Raw genomic sequence first — 23,768 nt, 5'->3', positions numbered from 1 at the left:
GTACTAAGTATGCTGCACAAAGGAGCCATAGAGCTCGTGCCCGTAGAACAACGAGGGTCAGGGGTGTACTCTCTGTGCTTCTTGATCCCAAAAAAGGACGGGTCTCAGACCTATACTGGACCTGAGACCTCTCAACTAATACATTCTGTCAGAGCATTTTCATATGCTCACCCTCCAGCAGGTTCTACCGTTACTCAGTCAGGGAGACTTCCTAGCAACACTGGATTTGAAGGATGCGTATTTCCACATACCCATACACCCGTCACACAGAAAATATCTCAGGTTCACTCTTCAGGATCAGCATTATCAGTTCAAAGTACTCCCTTTCGGAGTAACAACGGCACCCAGAGTCTTTACCAAGTGCCTAGCGACAGTGGCTGCACACTTAAGGAGACAGCACATTCACGTCTTCCCTTACCTGGACGACTGGCTTGTTCGGGCAAAGTCAGCCCAGCAGTGTGCCAGCCACATATCCCACACCATACACCTTCTTCACAGTCTGGGATGCTCACTAAATTATCCAAAGTCACATCTTCAGCCCGCCCACGTACGGCAGTACCTGGGCGCAACCATAGACACTCTGGCGGCCAAAGCTCAGCCAAATTTAGTAAGGATCAACAGCATGCAACTGCTGATAAAAAAGTTCAGACCTCAACACTCCCTTCCAGCGCGAGTGTTCATGCAGTTGATAGGCATGATGGCCTCCTGCATCTTCATAGTCCCGCACGCGAGACTACATAAGCGCCCGCTTCAGGAGTGCTTGGCACGTCAATGGAATCAGACTCAAGGACAGCTGAAAGACCTAGTGTTGGTGAGCGGTCGGGCATACAACTCTCTGCATTGGTGGAATCCACGAAACCATTGCAAGGGCCGACCGTTCCAAGAGCCTGTTCCACAGATAATACTGACGGCGGACGCGTCTCTCCAGGGATGGAGAGCTCATGTATTCAATTACACAGTGCAGGGACTATGGACGACACAGCAACAGAAGATGCACATCAACCTTCAGGAACTGATGGCAATCTTCCTGGCAATGAAGGCATTCAAAGTACACTTGTGCAACAAAGTCGTGTTGATCCGGACGGACAACATGACTGCCATGTACTACATACAGAAGCAGGGAGGAACACACTCTCCACAGTTGTCTCATCTGGCTCAGAGCATGTGGAGGTGGGCCATTCAGAGGAACATGTTCCTCATGGCAGAACACCTCCCGGGCAAGGACAACCAAATGGCGGATCTGCTCAGCAGACACAGCCACCAAATGCACAAGTGGGAGCTACATCCCTCAGTACTCCAACCGTACTTCCAGCGGTGGGGTCATCCAGAGATAGACCTATTTGCCACACGGGAAAACGCAAAATGCCACAGCTTTGCCGCCAGGTTCCTGCACCCACAGTCGCAGGGCAATGCAATATGGATGAACTGGTCAGGCAGATTTGCGTACGCTTTTCCCCCAGCGCCATTAATACCGCTAGTGGCACGCAAACTAAGGCAACACTCAATGACACTCATCCTGGTTGCTCCAATGTGGGCACGCCAGCCATGGTACACCGCGTTACTAGAACTTTCCGTGGTGCCGCCTCAACGACTGCGGCTAACACCCAAACTTTTAACACAGAACCATGGCGAAATTCAGCACCCAGATCCGCAACAGCTGAACCTGGCGATCTGGCTCCTGAAGTCTTAGAGTTTGGCTACCTCAACCTGCCTCCAGAATGTATGAATATCATCAAGGAGGCCAGGAGACCCACGACCAGAGCTTGCTATGCGGCTAAATGGAAACGATTTGTCATTTACTGTAAAAATAATGACATTAATCCGCTAGATGCATCCATTCAGAACATCATCTGTTACCTGTTACACTTATACCGATGCAATCTGGCATACAGCTCCATCCGTATACATCTAACTGCAATAGCAGCCAATCTTCAGAACAGGCAGCACCTCTCTTTATTCAGAGTGCCTGCCATCAAAGCCTTCTTAGAGGGACTCAAAAGAGTGATTCCTCTAACACACCCACCGGCTTGGTGTGGAACCTGAATGTGGTCCTCACCAGATTGATGGGTCCACCTTTTGAACCTCTACATTCATGTGAGATTCAATTCCTCACCTGGAAAGTAGCTTTCTTAGTGGCAATCACTTCGTTGAGAAGAGTTAGTGAACTCCAGGCACTAACCATTCAAGAGCCATTCATACAGGTTCACGCAAACAGAGTTGTACTACGTACCAACCCCACATTCATGCCTAAAGTGATATCGCAGTTCCACATGAATCAGACTATTGAACTGCCTGTTTTCTTTCCAAATCCAGAAAATGTCGCAGAGAGAATGCTCCATACACTAGATGTAAAGAGGGCCCTCATGTACTATATAGACAGAACAAAGGATTTTAGGAAAACAAAACAACTGTTCGTTGCCTTTTCTCCACAACACAAGGGCAACGCCATTTCCAAAGCAGGGATAGCCAGATGGATCGTCAAATGTATTCAAATTTGCTATGAAAAAGCTAACGCGCATTAACGATTCCCCCAAGAGCCCACTCAACACGAAAGTTAGGGGCGTCCATGGCTTTCCTAGGGAACATTCCTTTAGAGGAAATATGTAGAGCAGCCACATGGTCCACTATACATACATTTACTAAACACTACTGTGTAGATGTACATTCAAAACAGCAGGCAGCTGTAGGACAGGCTGTTCTCAAGACCCTTTTTCAGACTGCTGCAGCTGACACGGGCAGCCGCCGCTAATGGAGGGACTGCTATATAATCTTTGCACAGATATGAATTCAGCAGCCCACATGCCTCGAACCGAATATGCTACTTACCAGTATGCATCTGTTCTTGGCATGTAGGGCTGCTGACATTCATATCGCTCACCCTCCTCCCCGGCACCTGTAGCAGCTGCAGCACTCAGAATTACTGTATAGCATGGTCATCACTTACTGTATCTACTCCATCACTGCCACAATGGCGAAAAACAATCTGAGGATGGAGAGGATGCCCATGCGCACTGTAGTCCAGGGGAGGAGCCACCTATCTCGTGATACTTCGAAGACTCTTCCAGGATAACAATATGCAATCATCCGGACCCAACACTAGGCGGCGATCTATGCACAGATATGAATGTCAGCAGCCCTACATGCCAAGAACAGATGCATACTGGTAAGTAGCATATTCGAATGTGTGGCTTGTGTTGATCTCCAAAAGGTTTCTTACCCAGAATTCCCTGCAAACTTCAAATTTAGCTAAAAAGTCACATTTTCCTCACATTTCTATGTGGGGAGGTTGTGAGATTACTGTGCCGACACACATTCCCCACCACCCAGTGTACCCCTCAGTCTCCCACCAGCCAAGCACTTTCCGCGCACACCGACGTCAAGCACATCGCCAGCCAAGCAAAAGTCCATGCACATCGTCAGCTAAGTAACAATCTGCACTCATCGCCAGACATTTGCCAGCCAAGCGACAGTCCACTCACAGTGCCAGCCAAGCGCTAGTCTACACACACTGCGAGCTAAGCACAAGTCCACACACACTGCCAGCAAAATGCAGGTTCACACACAGCGAGCCAAACATCGGTATATGCAGACCGTCAGCCGAACTCCAGTTCACACACAGAAACTTACGCGAGTGTCTAGTGGTTTTCTGACCCCCTGGGAGCAAATTGCCTAAAAATATCGCTAAAATGTGTTCACAAAAAAAGGGGAGCAACCCTTGCCTAAGGGGCCACTCCCTGAAATGCCTGTAAACATAACTCTGGTGCCTAGTGGGCTTTCTGACCCCTCCCGGGGGGGGGGGGGGTTAGATTTGGGGCTAATGCCCCCATCTGTCTCCTGGGGGGCAAAATACTGTTCCTTTTGTGTTGGTGACTGGGGGCATTGATGCCTATTGTGGGCAGCCCCCACCCCTCTTTTATAAAAAAAAGAAAATCAGCCCTGGTGCCTAGTGGACTTTGTACTCCCCCAGATCGGGGTCTATTGCCCCCATCTGCACCCCAGGGTGGGCAGAGAGACTGTAGCAATTTGTGGGAGGGGTGGGGCATTATAGTGCCCAATTAGAGTAGCCCCCCTAAGTATTAAAAACAAAATGAGCCCTGGTGTCTAGTTTAATTTCTGCCCCCTTGGAGAAGCAGATGGGGGCTACTGTCCCTATCTGCCTCCCAAGGGGGGCAGAGAGACTGAATATGCACATTTAATATGGGGAGAGCAAAGACCCTTGTTCAAAGGACCGCTCCCCCTCCCTGGTGTCTAGTGGGTGATCCCTGCTGGGGATTGCCCTCCTGCGACGATTGCCCAAGAAGGGATCCACTCGGAAGGGTACCATTGGAAAGGGGAGATTCTTCCCTTTCCAACGATACTTCTCCCGTGGGTTTTGGTGCTCGGGGAGGCGGAGATAACCCTACGAGCACAAAAGCAGTGAAACTGAAAGGAGCCGATCGGCTCCTTTCAGTTTCACTTTCAGTGTAATTACCTCAGCTCGCAATGCCCGTGATCGTCATTACATTGAAAAAACAAAATGCCTCAGGAGTTTGAGGAAGCTCTTCCCCACCTCTTAAGGCAAAAAAAAATTAAATCCCTCTGCTGTTTTCAGCAGAGGAGTTAGCCGGTGGTGTCCCTTGGATGTAACCATTATGTCCATGGCACCTGAGCGCCACAGCCATAGACGTAACCGGTACATCCATGGCATCGACACTGGCCGATGGTAGACTTACCATGCCTGAATCTGTATTGTAAATCATATAATATGTTGTTCTCGCCACCCCCCTACCCCCGTAACCCACCCTTCCACAAGAGGACAGTCTATCTAACTGTGACCACCCCAGGACTTTTACAATTAAATTAATCAGATATTGGCCTGTTGCATAGGGGGTTATATAATAATTTTTCATTTTTAACAGAATTATAACTGAGGTGGTACAGAATGAGGGAGTACATTCCTGACCAGAGCATTTAGGATCAGAGTTAAGAGCGGACCCCAATTCACAATGTCTCTAATAGATAAATCTGGAGGATTCTATCAAGACCCACGCCCTTGTTCCTCGAAATACCTAAAATACCCTGTTTGACTTTGTCTAGCGTAAAAACAAGGTTCGATCTCCCCTTTAAAGGTTGCCCTATACCATAACCCACTGAATGGGATGCACAGTTATACATTCCATTCAAAGTAAGCAGCTCATTGGTTAGCGGTAATATGATGACATAATATGCGAGCGTTATCCTGTGCAAAACAGGGTTGCTCAAAAATGCACCAAATTGTGGCACTGTTTTTCAACAACTGCTTGAATTAAATTATTCGAGGCTATATCTCTTAAGGCTTTTTTACACCTACTAAGTTCAAGCTTGTAGGTGCTTTGGCAAGCTGCTATACAAACAGTATCTCTAGGCTCAACTTTCAATGTTTGCTTTAAATTTCTTAATGCCTGGGAACAACTCCGATCCAACCATTTAGTTGCAGGTAGAGCATTAGTGACGGCTGGCAAGTGAAGAAGAGCTGCCACTTTTTGAGAAATACTTCTGAAAGCAACTAGTATCGCTTGTTTAGAAGAGTGAATATCTAATCTGATAGAGACATCTAGCTGTAGATTCCTTACCTTTAAATTTTGCAGGCGTGAGAATGCATCCCGAAGGTTTTTCCTTGAGCAATCCCCTTGCGCGCTGGTATGTGGCATTGGTCGGCTCCATGTGACGTCGTCAGCGTTGTCTGCGCCGTTGTGACATCCGCATCACCTATATAGACACTACATCACCGCGCTGACGTCAGTTCATTTCTTTCCGCACCAGCACACGCAGGTCCATGAAGAAAGCTACCCACTGTCACTTTTTGACAGGCTTTTTTCTGCGTTTTGTCCACTTCATTTTTTTGGGTTGTAGGTTTTTCCTCATGTCCAAGAAGCCTTCTGTTTTCAAACTGTGTGGCGCCTGTCACCGCGCCATGTCTGTGACGGACCCACACCTGGTTTGCCTCTGATGCCTGGAGTGCAACCACGGTTCGAAGTTGTGCTCAGACTGCCAGGCCATGGCTCCAAAAGCTTTGAGGGAGCGGCCCCTAAAGTTCCTTGTGGCCTGATGTTTGGCACCACGTTGCTCTCCTTAGAGGTCTCGTTCACTGTCCCGGTCGAGAGGAGGGTACGTCCACCGCTCCGGGAGCCCTAAAACTTCCTCCTCCCACTCAAAGTCATTGAGTCGATCATGTAAGAAGTACAAAAAGCATGCTTGACTTCTCCCCCTCCGTCGGCCGTCACGATGGAGGAGTCTCGCATTCTAGGCCTTGTTCTTCTGAACTTGCGCCTGGCCCGGCTTCGCGCTTCCCCACCATTCTGGAGCTACCCCCATCCAGCGTAAAAAGTTTTATGATACGTGCCTTAAATTTGTGTGGCCTGACCCTACTTGCGCGCCGTTGGGCCCCATAGGCTCAGAGGGGGCTTCAATTGGTTCCGTGCCGGCGGCTCTGGTCCCGTCACCGATGATCCCCCATGGATCCGGACCGATGCCAGTTGACCTTCCCTGATGCTGACACTGAGACTCCCGACAATGCCCCCCCTCCGTGGCACCAGACCCATTCTAATTCCTGATCCTGCCGGATTGGCGCCAACAGAACCCTTAGGACCTAGATCGCTTCTTCAGCGTTAATCTTATGGGTAAAGAATGGATGAACATTGGGAGGGGTCGCTGGACCCTTTACAAGACCAACCTTACCTGGAAGTGGACTGGTATGAGAAATTGGGTGAGGCCAGTGGACTGGATACCTCTCCAGATCCTGTCCTGCTTTACCCCCCCTACCGTGGCTACTGAGAAGGAAGCATCATATGCTGTAGTGGTGCATAGGGCAGCTGAGGTCCTGGACCTTCAGCCCCCTTCCTTGGTGCTCAAGACGTATATTTTGACAGAGGACTTGTAGCACAGTGTCTTCTCCTCTGAACCCTTGCATGAGGCCTTAACTAATGTCCTACTGGGAACCTTGTCCAAGCCGAGCACAGGGGCTTCTGTGAATCGGACAAACGCCTTCCACCATTGCCCTGCACCGGGAGTTTGGTGGTCCACGGCTCAACCTCCCTCGGCCCATTCCCTTCCGCACCCCTGGACAGGGAATCCAAGAGCCTGGACAGTTGGGGTACATCAAATGTTTATTCCGCCAGCCTTGCATTGCAGTTGGTAAACACCGCATGCTTGTTTGTCTGTTAAACGGGTGCGCAAGTGCTGCCACATGTCCCAGAGTACCTGGGCCATCCTCTCCCAAGCAGTATCAGATGGGAGAGATGCAGCAAAGTTTGCAATTCGTTGTAGTCTTGACACAACCAACTCGCTGGGCAGAGCAGTTTCATCGATGATGGCTGTTCAATGCCGCTCTTGGTTGAGAACTTCTGGCTTTTCAGGGGATGGCCAGCTCTCTCTCTCATGAACATACTGTTTGATGGCACCCATCTCTTCAAAGGCAAGGCAGACATGCTACTGGAGAGCTTTAATGCTTCACGGGCTACGGCCAAGTCATTGGGCCTCTCAGTGGTCACACATCCCCTGTCTGCCTTTCATGGCTACGGAAGGGGCTTTCAGCTGCACAAGCCATACCTCAGCTACAAGACCGTGCAAGTCCAGCAATCTCTGGTGGCCGTGGGTGCGGCTCGTTTCAACTCTGTGGGTTGCGCGTCCAGAGGTCGGGTCAGACCCTCCGCCTCAGCCTCCAAACCTTCCTAGTCCAGACCATCCAGATCATGGGCAGCGAGTTGGTGGCAGGATCAGCCTTCACCTCCACCACTGGCAGGTAGTCCAAAGGGGCTACTCCTCCCCTTCAAGATTACCCCTCCATCCATGCCATCAAGTTACGACCGGCTGACGGAAGATCACCTGACTTTGCTTCAGGAGGGAGTCATGACTCTCTTAGCAAGGGGAGCCATAAAGAGGGTTCCGGTGCCAGAAATAGGCTGTGGTTGTTATTCCCACTACTTTCTGGTCCCAAAAAAGGACAAGGGTCTTCGCCCTTTCCTAGATCTTTGAGCCCTCAACGGGGTGTATGAAGCATTCACGCGTGCTTTTACAACGCATGCCTTTACAACGAACTCGTCGTTACCATGCGTTCCTGTAGGAGAGTAGGGTCTGCTTTCTATGTTCACCCCCACTTTTTGCTTTTGCTTCACTGGTTTTCGACTTAGATGTGGCTGTGGGCCTGCTAATCAGACCCACAGCCCAGCTGTTCTCTCTCTAAATTCATGCTATGTACTTAGGTACATAACCCAATTGGTAAGGATCACCTTATAGGACCATGTACAGTGTACCTTAGGTACCCAGGGCCTAGGTGTACCCTTGGCCTACCAGGGGCTGCAGCATGTATTATGCCACCCCTGGCTGGCCTTCCATTATGACACAACTGGCTGATCACTCAGCTGGGGCAAGGTCATGTAATCACCCCTTGCTTAGGCATAGTATTCCTATGCCTACCCTATATATAGACACATGGGTAACCTATCAGTCACTCCTATGCCAGGCCTTAACAATCCTGAAGGCAGAGTGCTTGGTAACATCTGAGATGGTGCTCTAGCATGAGCTGAGCTTGTCTGCAGCTTGCGGAACCATGTCCTTATAGCTGTTCTATAATATTGCCTACCATATACTCTTAAAGTGCCTTATAATCCTCGCGGTTATGGTAACTATGGTTTGGCTTTATCGAAACATGTCGTGTAAGGTGTCTAACACTGTGGAATACTACCCCCACACCATTTCTGGGGATGAGGATTGTATTCCTCCCTTCTAGAGGGAGAAGACATGTTAAAATCATACTACCCGGTTAAAGTTAACCAGAGCCCCAGCATCACAAAATGGATGCTGCTGCCACAGACACAAGTCTGACCTCCTGCTGCTGGGAGTCCTTCCAGCGAGGGAGGCTTGGACAATAGGTTTCCTGCCTTGGGAGGTGCTAGCGCCACCCTAGACAGGACTTAGTGTATTGGGGCAGGGAGGGATGAATGAAATGAGACACTGCCTGGGGCACACAAGGTGTCCCATGCATAGTCCGGCTCAAACCTGTGCTAGGGCACTCCAGCCCCAGTCCTGGCGCAAAACTGGACAAAGGGAAGGGGGTGTAACCACCCCCCTCCCTGCTCCCACCCATAGGAGGGACCTAGCAGGTAAACCAGCCCCCAAGATTAGTATAAGAGTGGGAGCTGGATCCTTAGGACTTTAGATTATCCTGAACCTGCATCTTGAACAGAAACTCTGGACCTTCGACATTCGACTACGGAAGAAGACTGAAGAATCTCCCTTGTGGCCAAGGAGTGACCACTCTGGGCAACCAGGCACCATCCAGCGACCGCTGCTTTTTTTTTAGTCTGATCCTACGAGGGACGACTGCAGAAACTGACCAGCGCCGTGATTTCCAGACACCTCTGAACCAGATCCACATCTACAGCAAAGCTGAGACCCGTGGAGGCGACGAGGGACGTGGGACCGGCGACTTGGGAAAAGTGGCTAGTAACTGACTAGCGCGACTTCTGAGACGTCCTCGAGGCTGTGCTTGGGGAATTGAGAAGCCCCAATCCCGAAGCACCATCTGCACAGAAGATCAGCTTCCCACACTTCACGTGTTCTGCGTGGGGCCCTTCTGCACCTGAGTTGCTCGACGTGTTATCCGGTTGCTGGCCCGTTGGCTAGTGACCTCTGTGACGAAGAACCTTCACTTTTGCCTTGCTGGTCCGGCTCCTCCAGACTGGCACCCCAGACCTTCCTGGTCTGCTACAGAAGCAAGCCCTCCATCCTGCGTGGGTTACGCTTGCCAAGGCTTGTTAGGTCCTAACTCGACATCGACGCCGCCAACAGCAAGAGCCTTCGTGGGACAGCTCGCCCCCTGGTTCTGGTCGTCCTCGACGCCTCCTGGTACCCGTGGCTGCTGTGACAAGCTTCACCTCTTCACCTGCATCTTCACGACATCGCCTGGTTCCTTCCCGGTTCCTGGCTGGTGACCTAGACTCTGTCCCCTCTGCTTGCAGGTATCCTTCTTCTTGATTCCATCCTTGGAATCCACCAGACACTCTTCACTGACTGCCTGTCAGCATCTTTCTTCAGGCATCCATAGGAGTCGACGACGAAACCCGACGCAAGTTCACACCTATGCACCCGCAGCCCGTGGGTTAGGTAACTTGAGTACTCCAGTGCTCACAAGGGTATTGACTATCCAAGTGTCTAGTTTCCAAGTCTCTAACTCCTAGTTCCTTCCGAAGTGTCCTAAAACTCTTAATTTCTAAGTACTACTATTTCTATCGACTTTAACGCATTACGTGTGAGTGTTTCCACTCTGCACCTGAATCCCGTGGGCCTCCCACTTCCTAATAATTGGTAGTACAGTGTAGCCCCAGCGATTCCCTAGGCCTAGGCCTAACCTGTATTCGTGACAGTGGTTCTTATACCACTTACTTAGTATATGGTTTGCATGGCCCCTAGGGCCTAACTGTATTACTTACCTGTGTGACTTATGTATGCTTAAATAAGACTGTGTTGTACTTACCTCGAATCTCATAAAGAGTGCTGAGGGTATTTTGACTAGAATAAATACATTCTATTTTTATAATATATCTGTTGTGGTTTCCTTTCATTTGGTATTCAAGGGATTGCAAATGGTATAACAGCTGGCTTCACATGCCATACAGAGTGTAGCCTAAGACTGCTCTTATCCATGCTACCACTAGGATAGCTGGTCTATAAGGTTGACTTTACAACCAATCACCATAAGGGTTGTTTGGACTGATACAAGGTGTACACTAGAACTAGTGACATCATATATTAGGCCAACTTCTCACATTGGTGAGCAGCGGTTGGGATCTGAGCTTGCTGTTGTAATACTATTGCAATCTTGAGATATCAAATTGAAAGATCACAAAGATATTTGCAAGGTACATATAACATAGCTTATAAATACTTAAGTTCTACTGAACTTAGTTTTTGTAGGTTGAAGGGCCTAGCACACCCTGACTACAACTACTAGAGAGGTTTTAGTAGGTACAACCAGTGTAGGTAGGTGCACACACCACACCCTCACTAGATCATGTCTCTGAGAGGAGATCAAGTTGATTCTCTCTCAGGAGAGGGATATCCTAAAAAGATACCCTCTAGATATGATACCCTAACTTTTTAGGAGATGAGACAATTGTGTACCTCCAGAAAGTTAAAACAGGGTTCAAACCCTACCCTCATTTATCTAGTGGAATTCCTAGAAGAGTATGATACTCAGAGAGCCTCCCAAGATGGTACCCTAGGTACCAATGAGGGTCTACCCTCCACAGAAGACTCCCCTCACAATACTGATCTAGATGAGTCAGCAGGGACTTCAGAAGATGAGGTAGACAGCCAGGTTCAAGTTAGGAGACTTAGCCAGGCTAACTTAAGCCTACATGGGAGTCTGAATGGGGTCCCCCCATTCAGACCCTCAAGTGGACTTAACCAGAGAAGTAGGAGAGGAAGATCCCCTTCAAGGGAATCTATCCACTCCCATGTCTCTAATAGCTCCAATGCCTCTTCTCACATGGGAATGAATTCTCCACAGAGAAGAGAGCATCAGGCAAGAATGAGGGAAGCCAATATGAGGATTGAAAGGGAAGAACTTGCCCTTGCCAAGGAGAAGCTTGCTCTGGCCAGAGAGCAAAGGTTAAGTGGGCTAGGACCCACTGGTGGCAGCAATATCCCTAAGGATAGAGACAGGGCCTATGATAATAGAAACCTGAGCAAGGCTGTCCCTCCCTACAAGTGTAGGGATGACATCCACAAATGGATAACTGCTTTGGAGAGGGCTTGCAAAGTACAGCAGGTACCCCAAAGTCAGTGGGCAGCTATCTTGTGGCTCTCCTTCTCTAAGAAAGGTAGAGACAAGCTCCTCACAGTTAGTGATGAGGATGCTGACAATTACACTGTCCTGAAGTTTGCTCTGATTGATGGGTTTGGCCTAACCACTGAACAATACAGGTTGTTGTTCAGGGATACCCAGAAGACACAGACTCAGGACTGGACTGACTTTGTAGATTGTGCCACTAAAGCTTTGGAAGGCTGGTTATTGGGTAGTAAGGTTAAGGACTATACAGGATTGTATAATTTGATCATGAGAGAACAAATACTTAACTGTCAAAACCAGCTGCTGCATCAACACTTGATTGACTCTGACCTAACTTTTCCCCAGGAATTGGGAAAGAAGGCAGATAGGTGGGTCAGGACTAGAGTTAAGCAGAAAAACCAGAACCAGGGCGGTGATCAGAAAAAGGCAGACCAGAAGGGTAAAGAGCAGAAATCAAAAGACCAGAAGTCTTCACCAGGCCCCCAAAAGGCTCAGGGGGAGGGTGGTCCCAAAAAGGATAAAAAGAAAGAGGGCCAAAAGAAACCTTGGTGTAACTATTGTAAGTCCAATTCTCATTGGTATAGTGAATGCACCAAAAAGGTCAAGCCCCCAACCACCATTGCCCCTAAGGCAACTGTACCCCCTAGTCCAGCTGTAAGTGGTGGTTCCCAGCAAAAGGGTGTAATAGGGTTAACCCTGGGAACTGAAGTGGATTCTGGCCTAGTCAGAATGCCCACTCAGGCTGTTCTGATCTGTGATGGGGACATAGCTTTGTCCTCTACTATAGGTCCCAGTAACCTGGGCAAGTACAGGCAGACTCCTTTTATCAACCAAAGAATGGCTCAGGCATACAGGGACACAGGTGATAGTGTCACAATGGTGACACCTGCCTTTGTGGACCCTGGACAGATCATGCTAGGTGAGAATTATCTAGTGACCAACGCTAGCAATGCCACTACCTCCCTTAGTGTGGCAATTGTTAACTTCTCCTGGGGAGGGGTAACTGGCCTCAAGAAAGTTGTGGTGAGTTCAGATCTTCCTGTAGAGTGTCTGTTGGGAAATGACCTTGAAACTTCAGTGTAGGCTGAAGTGGAGTATAGGACCCATGCAGAAATGGTGGGAATAGATGCACATATCCTTGCTGTGACCAGGTCACAGGCCAAAAAGTGCAACACTGAACAAGTGCTGGATCCTGGGACAATAGACCAGACTCAATCCAAGAGAAAGAGCAGTAGGGTTAAGGCTGTGCCTTCCCCCCTGCCTCAGGTAGAGGATCAGCCCTCACAGGAGGATGATTCTGAGAGCCCTGAAGGAACTGTCCTAGAAGAACTGGAACCTGACCAGGTTGAGTTTCTTGGGACAGGGGACCTTCAAGGGCAGATCTGAGGCAGGCCCAATTAGACTGTCCTTCTCTTGAACCCCTCAGACAGCAGGCTGCTGCTGAGGCTGCAGGGAATGCTCAAGGTACCCATAGAGTGTATTGGGATGAAGGGCTGCTGTACTCAGAGGCTAGAGACCCCAAGCCTGGTGCATCCAGGAGGTTGGTCATACCACTGAGTTTCAGAGGCTTCCTTCTTACCTTGGCCCATGATATTCCCCTTGCAGGGCACTTAGGCCAGAATAAGACTTGGGACAGGCTTGTCCCTCACTTTCACTGGCTTCACATGTCAGAAGATACCAAGGAGTTTTGTCGCTCCTGTGTCACCTGCCAAGCCAGTGGCAAATCAGGTGGCACCACAAAGGCCCCCCTCATTCCACTACCTGTGGTGGGGGTTCCCTTTGAGAGAGTGGGGATAGACATTGTAGGACCAATGGACCCCCAAACAGCATCTGGGCACAGATTCATACTGGTGATTGTGGACCATGCCACCAGGTATCCAGAAACTATACCCCTGAGGACCACAACAGCACCTGTTGTGGCAAGAAGCCTTACTTGGAGTATTCTCCAGAGTGGGTTTTCCAAAGGAGGTTGTGTCTGACAGAGATGCCAACTTCATGTCAGGATATTTGACTGCAATGTGGAAGGAGTGTGGTGTAAACTACAAATTCACTACCCCCTATCACCCACAATGCAATGGGCTTGTTGAAAGGTTCAACAAGACCCTAAAAGGGATGATAAAAGGTTTACCAGACAAGCTTAGGCGAAGATGGGACATCCTTTTACCCTGCCTTCTGTTTGCCTACAGAGAGGTCCCACAAAAGGGGGTTGGCTACAGCCCTTTTGAGCTTTTGTTTGGGTATCCTGTAAGGGGACCCCTGTGTCTAGTAAGGGAAGGATGGGAGAGACCTCTCAAACAACCCAAACTGGACATAGTGGATTATGTACTTGGCCTCCGCTCCAGGATGGCAGAGTATATGAAGAAGGCTTCTAAAATCCTTGAGGCAAGCCAAGAACTCCAAAAAGCTTGGCATGACCAAAAGGCCGTGCTGACTGTGTACCAGCCAGGGCAGAAAGTGTGGGTGTTGGAGCCAGTGGCCCCAGCAGCACTCCAAGACCAATGGTCTGGCCCCCACACTATTGTTGAGAAAAAGGGAAAAGTCACCTACTTGGTGGACCTTGGGACTCCCAGAAGCCCCCACAGGGTGCTTCATGTCAACAGATTGAAGGCATATGTTGACAGGGCAGACATGGGCTTACTCATGGCTACAGACGAGGGGCAGGAGGAAGAGAGTGACCCTCTCCCAGACCTGTTGACTCAGAACCCTGATGATGGTTCAGTTGATGGTGTGGTCTTTTCTGACAGCCTCACTGACCATCAGCAACAGGACTGCAGGCAAGTTCTGCAGTCCTACAGACATATGTTCTCTCTGACCCCAAGTCAGACAAACTGGTGCACCCATGAGGTGGACACTGGTGACAGTCTGCCTGTGAAGAGTAAAATCTACAGGCAACCTGACCATGTCAGGGACTGCATAAAGATTGAGGTACAAAAGATGTTGGAGCTGGGAGTCATTGAACCTTCAGAGAGCCCTTGGGCTAGTCCTGTAGTTCTGGTGCCAAAACCTCACACCCAAGATGGTAAGAGAGAGATGAGGTTTTGCGTGGATTACAGAGGTCTCAATGCTGTCACTAGGACAGATGCCCACCCAATACCTAGGGCAGATGAGCTCATTGACAGATTGGCAGCTGCCAAGTTTTTGAGTACATTTGACCTGACAGCAGGCTACTGGCAAATCAGACTAGCTGAGAGTGCAAAGGCCAAAACTGCTTTCTCAACCCCAGGAGGACATTATCAATTTGTGGTAATGCCCTTTGGCTTGAAGAATGCACCTGCCACTTTCCAAAGGTTGGTGAATCAAGTCCTTACAGGCCTGGACAACTACTGTGCAGCTTATCTTGATGATATTGCTGTCTTTAGCTCCACCTGGGAGGGTCACCTGGTCCACCTGAGGAATGTTTTAGAGGCCCTGCAAAAGGCAGGCCTCACTATCAAGGCCACTAAGTGCCAGATAGGGCAGAGCAAGGTTGTGTACCTGGGCCACCTAGTAGGTGGGGGTCAGGTTCAACCACTGGAGAGCAAGATCCAGACCATAAAGAACTGGACTCCTCCAATTACCCAGACTCAGGTCAGAGCTTTCTTGGGCCTGACTGGGTACTACAGAAAGTTTGTTAAGAACTATGGGTCCATTGTGACACCACTTAATGACTTGACCTCTAAGAAAATGCCAAAGAAAGTTCAGTGGACAGTAAGCTGTCAGAAAGCATTTGATGACCTGAAGCAGGCCATGTGCACTGCACCTATTCTGAAAAGTCCAGACTACTCCAAAGAGTTCATTGTCCAGACAGATGCTTCTGAGTTGGGTGTGGGAGCTGTTCTTTCACAACTGAATGTAGATGGTCAAGACCAGCCCATTGCTTTTATTAGTAGAAGGCTGACCCCTAGAGAGAAACGTTGGTCAGCTATTGAGAGGGAGGCCTTTGCTGTGGTTTGGGACCTGAAGAAACTGAGGCCATACGTTTTTGGCAATCACTTCAAGATTCAGACAGACCATAAGCCCCTCTTGTGGCTAAATCAGATGAAGGGTGAAAATCCCAAACTTCTTAGGTGGTCCATTTCCCTACAGGGGATGGACTTCACAGTGGAACATAGACCTGGGACTGACCATGCCAATGCAGATGGACTCTCCAGATATTTCCACTTAGAACATGAAGACTCAACTGGTCAAGGTTAGTTTAATGTCCCTAAGTTTGGGGGGGGGGGGTTGTGTAGGAGAGTAGGGTCTGCTTTCTATGTTCACCCCCACTTTTTGCTTTTGCTTCACTGGTTTTCGACTTAGATGTGGCTGTGGGCCTGCTAATCAGACCCACAGCCCAGCTGTTCTCTCTCTAAATTCATACTATGTACTTTAGGTACATAACCCAATTGGTAAGGATCACCTTATAGGTCCCTGTACAGTGTACCTTAGGTACCCAGGGCCTAGGTGTACCCTTGGCCTACCAGGGGCTGCAGCATGTATTATGCCACCCCTGGCTGGCCTTCCATTATGACACAACTGGCTGATCACTCATTTGGGGCAAGGTCGTGTAATCACCCCTTGCTTAGGCATAGTATTCCTATGTCTACCCTATATATAGACACATGGGTAACCTATCAGTCACTCCTATGGCAGGCCTTAACAATCCTGAAGGCAGAGTGCTTGGTAACATGTGAGATGGTGCTCTAGCATGAGCTGAGCCTGTCTGCAGCTTGCGGAACCATGTCCTTATAGCTGTTCTATAATATTGCCTACCATATACTCTTAAAGTGCCTTATAATCCTCGCGGTTATGGTAACTATGGTTTGGCTTTATCGAAACATGTCGTGTAAGGTGTCTAACACTGTGGAATACTACCCCCACACCATTTCTGGGGATGAGGATAGTATTCCTCCCTTCTAGAGGGAGAAGACATGTTAAAATCATACTACCCGGTTAAAGTTAACCAGAGCCCCAGCATCCCAAAATGGATGCTGCTGCCACAAACACAAGTCTGACCTCCTGCTGCTGGGAGTCCTTCCAGCGAGGAAGGCTTGGAAAATAGGTTTCCTGCCTTGGGAGGTGCTAGCACCACCCTAGACAGGACTTAGTGTATTGGGGCAGGGAGGGATGAATGAAATGAGACACTGCCTGGGGCACACAAGGTGTCCCATGCATAGTCCGGTTCAAACCGGTGCTGGGGCACTCCAGACCCAGTCCTGGCACGAAACTGGACAAAGGGAAGGGGGTGTAACCACCCCCCTCCCTGGTCCCACCCATAGGAGGGACCTAGCAGGTAAACCAGCCCCCCAGATTAGTATAAGAGTGGGAGCTGGGTCCTTAGGACTTTAGATTTTCCTAAACCTGCATCTTGAACAGAAACCCTGGACCTTCGACATTCGACTATGGAAGAAGACTGAAGAATCTCCCTTGTGGGAAAGGAGTGACCACCCTGGGCAACCAGGCACCATCCAGCGACCGCTGCTTTTTTTTGCGACTCATCCTACGAGGGACGACTGCAGAGACTGACCAGCACCGTGACTTCCAGACACCTCTGAACCAGATCCACATCAACAGCAAAGCTGAGACCCGTGGAGGCGACGAGGGACGTGGGACCGGCGACTTGGGAAAAGTGGCTAGTAACTGACTAACGCGACTTCTGAGACTTCCTCGAGGCTGTGCTTGGGGAATTGAGAAGCCCCAATCCCGAGCACCATCTGCAAAGAAGATCAGCTCTCCACACTTCACGTGTTGTGCGTGGGCCCCTTCTGCACCTGAGTTGCTCGACGTGTTGTCCGGTTGCTGGTCCGTTGGCTAATGACCTCTGTGACGACGAACCTTCACTTTTGCCTTGCTGGTCCGGCTCCTCCAGACTGGCACCCGCTCCCCTGTGAAAGGGAAGCACCCCAGACCTTCCAGGTCTGCGACAGAAGCAAGTCCTATATCCTGCGTGGGTTACGCTTGCCAAGGCTTGTTGGGTCCTAACTCGACATCGACGCCGACCAGTTCATGGTGGTTAGATGCAAGTGGATCCTCAGGGGAGCCTAGAGGAGATGAAACAGCAGACTTGATAAGAAAGAGGAGGTGCTAGAGACCCTCTTCGAGTTGACCAGTTTGAGGCACAGAACTTAGCACCTCAGGCCTGTAAAAATAAGCTAGCAAAAGGGCCTGAATAGAAAAAGGTTTGCTGGCTGTAGAAGAGCCAATAGCAGCCAAAACACACACTGCTTCAGTGGGCTGATAAAAGTGTATCGCAGCTCAGCCACCAGCCAGATTTTTTGTGTCTATACCCTGCCAACTCACTCTTCTTACCATCTTGATCCATTCATAGCTATTGAAGGCCAAATCTTAATGTAACCCTATCCAAAGAGTGGTCTTCTTTTTAAGTTGTATGTAAGTTTCTGATGTATTCCCTTTCAAAGGTGGCACGTTCCCTAAGACCACCACATAAGTGGTAGCTTCAGGAGGTAGATTGCTGACAGACCTTGACTACATATTGGATGAGAAGTCCAATTTAGACTAGGGAAGGCTATAATTAGGGGTCACTGAGCTTGAAATGGCTACACCACTTAGTGGCCGTGTCTGACAATTCCAGGAAGAAGGCTCAGACCTGTTGATTTTCCCTTGTGGATTCCATGACCTGGTGCCACTCCCTGTTTCATCTAAAGTGTCAAGAGGGGCATTCTATACTGGAACAAAAACTAGCACCCTATTGTGACCAGTTGCTCCCACTTATAAAGCACCCTTGAAGCGCCCATTACAGGCATGTTCCTATCAGATTGCCCATGGGGCATTTCTGGAACATGAGGCATTAAAGTTGGCTGGTGTTGAGCGGGAATAGGTAATACCCCTCTAATTGCTACAATAGACTTCAATATTGTTAAGGCGTTGATCATAAGACTCAAAATGCCCCCGATAAGTGACTCAAATTTAAAATAAAGCTTTAGCCATATTACTGACAACAGACTCGAGCTATTTCACAGTGTGGTCCACTTAGGTCCGCAGTTTTGAAGAGAGACAAGGGAACTGTTGCAGACTCTATCACACTCTCCTCTTTAGGAGAAGTCGCCTCAGGGTTTGATCAATGAACGAGCACTTTAACCTGCACAGTGTTAATTTTACCACATGGATCCTCCACCTTCATTGGAATCGAAGCAACCAGAGGTACTGTGGCATCTACAGGGAGGCAAAAAAAGAGTCCCGGTCAGCCTTCCCTTGATGAGCCAGTTCTCTTGTCTACATTGATAATCTCCTCATTAAGGGCACCATCCTGGAGAGGTGGCTTGGAAGTGGCCATTCCTTTTGTTCGAGCAATGCTTCTAGAAACGGCTGCCTTACGTTTCTCCATTGAAGATAGCCAAAACCTTCGCCAGATGAACAAAATGGAAATGGTAGAGGGGGGCCTGGTCTGGTCATGCCCGGCTCAGGTGGGCGCTCACAGACCCACTCTTGGCACGCGCCCAGGTGCTCGTCGGGGTGCACCCAAAGCTCATCCTGTGTGGTGGGAAGCGTGCAAGAGCTGGATAGGGCAGTGTCTGTGCAGCCCCTTCTTCCCTGCGGGCTCAGCGAGTCTCCTTAGGTCTCCTGGGACTCGTAGTTTCTCTTCTGCAGCATCAAAGTATCCGACGCAGTAGGCAAGCGCTAAATAGCTCAATGTTAGTGTAGCCCCTCCTCCTTCCCTACAGGCTCAGCGAGTCTCAATGGATCTCCTGGGACTCGTAGTCCCCCTTTGGTCGCAGTAGAGCGTCCAACGCAGCGGGTATCGGGAAAGCACTATATACAGCGGTGTCAGTGCAGCCCCTCCTCATTCCCTGGGGGCTCAGCGAGTCTCCTTGGGTCTCCTGGGACTCATAGGCCCTCTTCTGCTGCTGCAAAGCGTTTCTTACAAATCATTGTTGATTTGTGATTCCTGATTCATGTGCGCAGGCAATTCTCTATTTGGCCTACATACTTTTTTTTTTTAACTTTGAAGTTGGCACTGAATAATGTATGTTGAGTGACATGTAAGATGCTGTTTTACGCCGTTGGTTCTTCTTGTAACAGAAGTTGTTACTTATGATGTTTGTAAAAGGTATTCACGTGTGATTCACCTTTTAGATTCACAACAATGAACCCCTACATTTGTTCTAGCTTGCTTGAGTTTAGCTCTCACAATAAGAGATCGTAAATTGGGAGCTCTGCGATAAGCAATGACTGGTGGTTTTGGAAATTAAGGGAAATGATTTTTGCATTATGTTTTTGTAGTTGGGAGCTGATGGATGATAGTCAAACAAAAATGGGCTTTTGTCACATGTGTTCCTGCTGTTAGTATTCCAAATAAATGCTTCCCTTGGTAACTGCAAAGACTTGTCAATTTGTTGCTGTAAGATATGCAGAGGCTAGCCTTGCATTTGAAATAATTTAGCAAGCTCCTGTGGATGTTTTATTCAAGTGCCCTCATTGCTGAAGATGCCTCTTATTCTGAGAGCATGGCTGTAGATAATGCTGAGTGTAGTGTAATAAGGGTGACATGAAGTCCAGGTTAGATACAAATGAGCATCTGTAGGCTTGTACAAATCAGTGCCATTTTTCTGTTCATATATGGAGAGTAGCAGATCCAAGAAAGGGATCTGATGCTTCTGTTCAAATTTGCTGCTGGTTAATTTTATGGTAGGATAGATACTGTTGCTTTAAGCTGTACATTCTTCCAACTTTCCACCTCCTGCATTCCATATTATAAATATGTCATCAAAGTATCTTAGCCATACCATTGGTTTGATGCTGGAAGTAGCAAGTGTATTGTCCTCTTGTTTTCCCATGATGATATTTCCATTGGATGGAGCCCTCCGAATACCCATTAAACTCCCTTTTATCTGCAGATAGTGTTTAGCATTGAATGTAAAATTGTTGTATTAAAGGATAACTCTTGCAAAGTTTGTGAGCACTTTGGTTAGTGTTTTTTTCACAGTTTTTTTTATTATGAGCTTCAAATAATACCTTAATACAATTCTTATGTGGTTGATTGGTGTATAATATTATAAAATTAAATGTAGCTAGGAGAGTGGCATTGTCAAATGTTTAGGTTTGGTTTAATTTTTCTATCATCTGAACTTACTAATAAGTATCCTTAACACATGATGGAAGTTCCTGGACCATGGGCTGGATGTGCAGGTCAGCAAATAAAGACAATCTGTCAGTGGCATATCATTGCCAGAGATGATGGGAATGCAAGGCTTGGTCATTTTGTGAATTTTGGAAAGCACATAAAATCTCCCAGGTCTTGATTTAAGATGAACAAATACATCCACTTTTGTTTCATGAGTGAGATTTAATCTTCTGTCCTTTAAAATAATCTTCTAAATGTCTTTGTTCTAGTTCTGTGGGATCTGTTTCTAAAGTTTGTAAGTCTTGGTATCCATTAGTTGTCTCAAACACACAAAATAACTTTATTCGGTTTTCACGTGTAAAACTATAAAAGCTTCCAATATTTAAAAACGATGCATGGTTAAAATTCATAAAATGGATATACAGTTCATCACACAGTAAACCAGACCCCATAGGGATCTCATACAACTCATAGGAAAAATACAATAAAAAATACTTGGTCCCTTAGACATAAAAGTTAAAATAAACCAATAGATAAATGACTCCTGGGATCCTATATAATAATTCTGTCTCATCCGGGGAACTAGAGTAAGAGCAGATCCCACAAATACTACAGTTCAATCAAGGTAGGCTCTAAGCTTCACTGCAGATTTAAGAAAATAAAGGACAAATAAAATTGAGTCTTCATGCAACAGCTGTAAATAAATAAGAGCTGGGCGAGCCTGCCTGAATTTCATCCTCCTTAAAATAGGAACAATAAAAGTTTTCGAGTGATAACATAAAGCTTACAGAATAATGAAAAATGAAGCAAGTCCTGTGGAGACTCACCGTCGCAGCCACAAGATGCTAAAATCTGTCCTCTACTACTCCCCCTTGATAAAGCCAGGAGGAGGTGGAAAAAATCCAGGTGAGACCTGGTCAACAAAAAACGTTCATATGTACTAAAAGATTCCAGAAGCTATGGCTCAGTAAATAATGTTGTTTTCAGTGTTATTCGAACACTAGGGGCCTCATGTACGTAGCCAAATACCGGTCGGTAACGGCCAATTTTCGGTAATTATACCGTTACCGACCGGTATTTAGGCTTGTGACATGTAGGGGGCTCATTTCTGTATTCGGTAATTTACCGAATCGGTAAAATTACCGAATCGGTAATTTTACCGTTTCGGTAAATTCCGAATACAGAAATGAGATGTAGGGGGAGTGTGTGGGTGTTGTTTCGAGTCGGTATTTACCACCAACTAATAGTTGGTGGTAAATAAAGTATGGATGTGTGAAAGCATTTCATAGCACTTAGAAGTGTGCAATGTGGCAGACATACATGCCCTTAGGGCATGTATGTGTGCCACATGTGCACACATGGCCGAATCAGGGGTGCAACAGGGTGTCAATGTGACACCCTGCCACCCTTGCATGTGCTCCCCCATTACCGAATCGGTATTTACCGATTCGGTAATGAGGCATACCTTCCCATCAATGGGAAGGTATGCCTCATTACCGAATCGGTAAATACCGATTCGGTAATTACCGACTCACTCCGATTCGGTAACATTTACCGAATTTTTACCTACATACACTTTACCGATTCTTAAATACCGAATCGGTATGATTCGGTATTTTAGAATCGGTAAAGTGTATGCCACCTACATGAGGCCCTAGGTTTTTTCAATTCCAGCTCTAGTTTCCTTAGACTGCAAAAGGGCTACCTTACCCATTAAAAATCCTTTTTAGATACCGATTCTGAGTTAGTGTATATTTCTGCTCTTCCTAGTCTTTCAAAGCTGCTCTTTATGTATCTAGGCCATGGTATGTGATGGTCATAGTCAAGGGTCATACACTCTTTCAATATCAATTGAGTCAACGACAATCCTTCATTCCGCCACATTTTTAACCAAAATGTTAGTGGACGGAGAGCTAATGTGTCACACAGATACAGGACCCCCAGTTCTTCATGTACCACTATGTTAGCTGTTCCATGTGGTACACCAAAATAGACACTTCAAGAACGTCTGCTTATCCAATAAGACCCCCAAATACGAGAAGACGTCAGTACGGGGGTCTGAGCAGTGCCTACCCTAAATTGAGGGGACTTTTTCGTACGAAGGCCCACCTGCATCACAAACGATCTACAGTTGTTTATGGATAAATCACAGGCCTTCATAAAGGCAGAAAAGGAGTCAAGTAGTTTTTGTAACCCCCTTTAGTTGTCTCATTCCTGCCTTAATATAATCACTTACGTTCTTTGCAACCACTCCTCCGCCTTTGTTTGCTGTTTTATTAATGACATCCATTCTCTGTTGAAGGTGGTGCAGAGATTTTCTTTCTTCTCTGCCAATGTTGTCAAAAACCTTCTTAGGGTTGATTCCTTGATGAGTCTGTTAATGAATAAAATGTATGTATCAAGAACAGTATTTCTACCACATTCAGGAGTCCATGATTTGGGATGGTGGAACTTCTTAAATCAATCAGGAAGATAGCTTGGCAGATAAACATCAGATTTTTGCTAAAGTATTCTGTAAGTCTGTGTCTGTTTTTTAGGTCTCTCATCATGTTGGCATGATTATGGTGCTCAGGAACAGGGCAGAAATATAGGCCTTTACTCAAGAGGTTTTATTTCACCTGATAATAGGAGCCCTCCAGTTAAGTCAACTGTTTCTGATATATGGTAGTGCTGTAGCTGGTTGATGCTATGTAGTCCTTTTTATCTTATAAAACCTCTGCTCTTTTTATGCTGTTTACACCAAAATCTTACACTGTCTAGAGAATCTCCAAAACTTGAATGATCTATGAAGTGATGAGGTGGAAAAGTATATGAAATCTTAACATGTCTCTTCTTAGTTTTACAGATTTAATTTTAAAGCATTCCTGGCCTAATTTTTTAAAAACGTTTTATACATATATGTATGTGTTTGTGTGTGTG

At 47.5% G+C, this 23,768-nt stretch overlaps 1 protein-coding gene across 1 annotated transcript in view; it reads left to right on the top strand.

Annotated features, from left to right (window-relative positions):
* MEIOSIN (meiosis initiator) overlaps positions 1 to 23,768 on the top strand; it is a 2,478,810-nt gene that overhangs the window by 1,748,977 nt on the left and 706,065 nt on the right. The gene's annotated exons all lie outside the window — the stretch shown is intronic.

The sequence above is a fragment of the Triturus cristatus genome, chromosome 9, assembly GCF_964204655.1.
Source record: "Triturus cristatus chromosome 9, aTriCri1.1, whole genome shotgun sequence".
NCBI classification, from domain to species: domain Eukaryota; kingdom Metazoa; phylum Chordata; class Amphibia; order Caudata; family Salamandridae; genus Triturus; species Triturus cristatus.
Note: the sequence above shows the minus strand (reverse complement) of the source record. Positions and strands in the feature narration are given on the sequence as shown.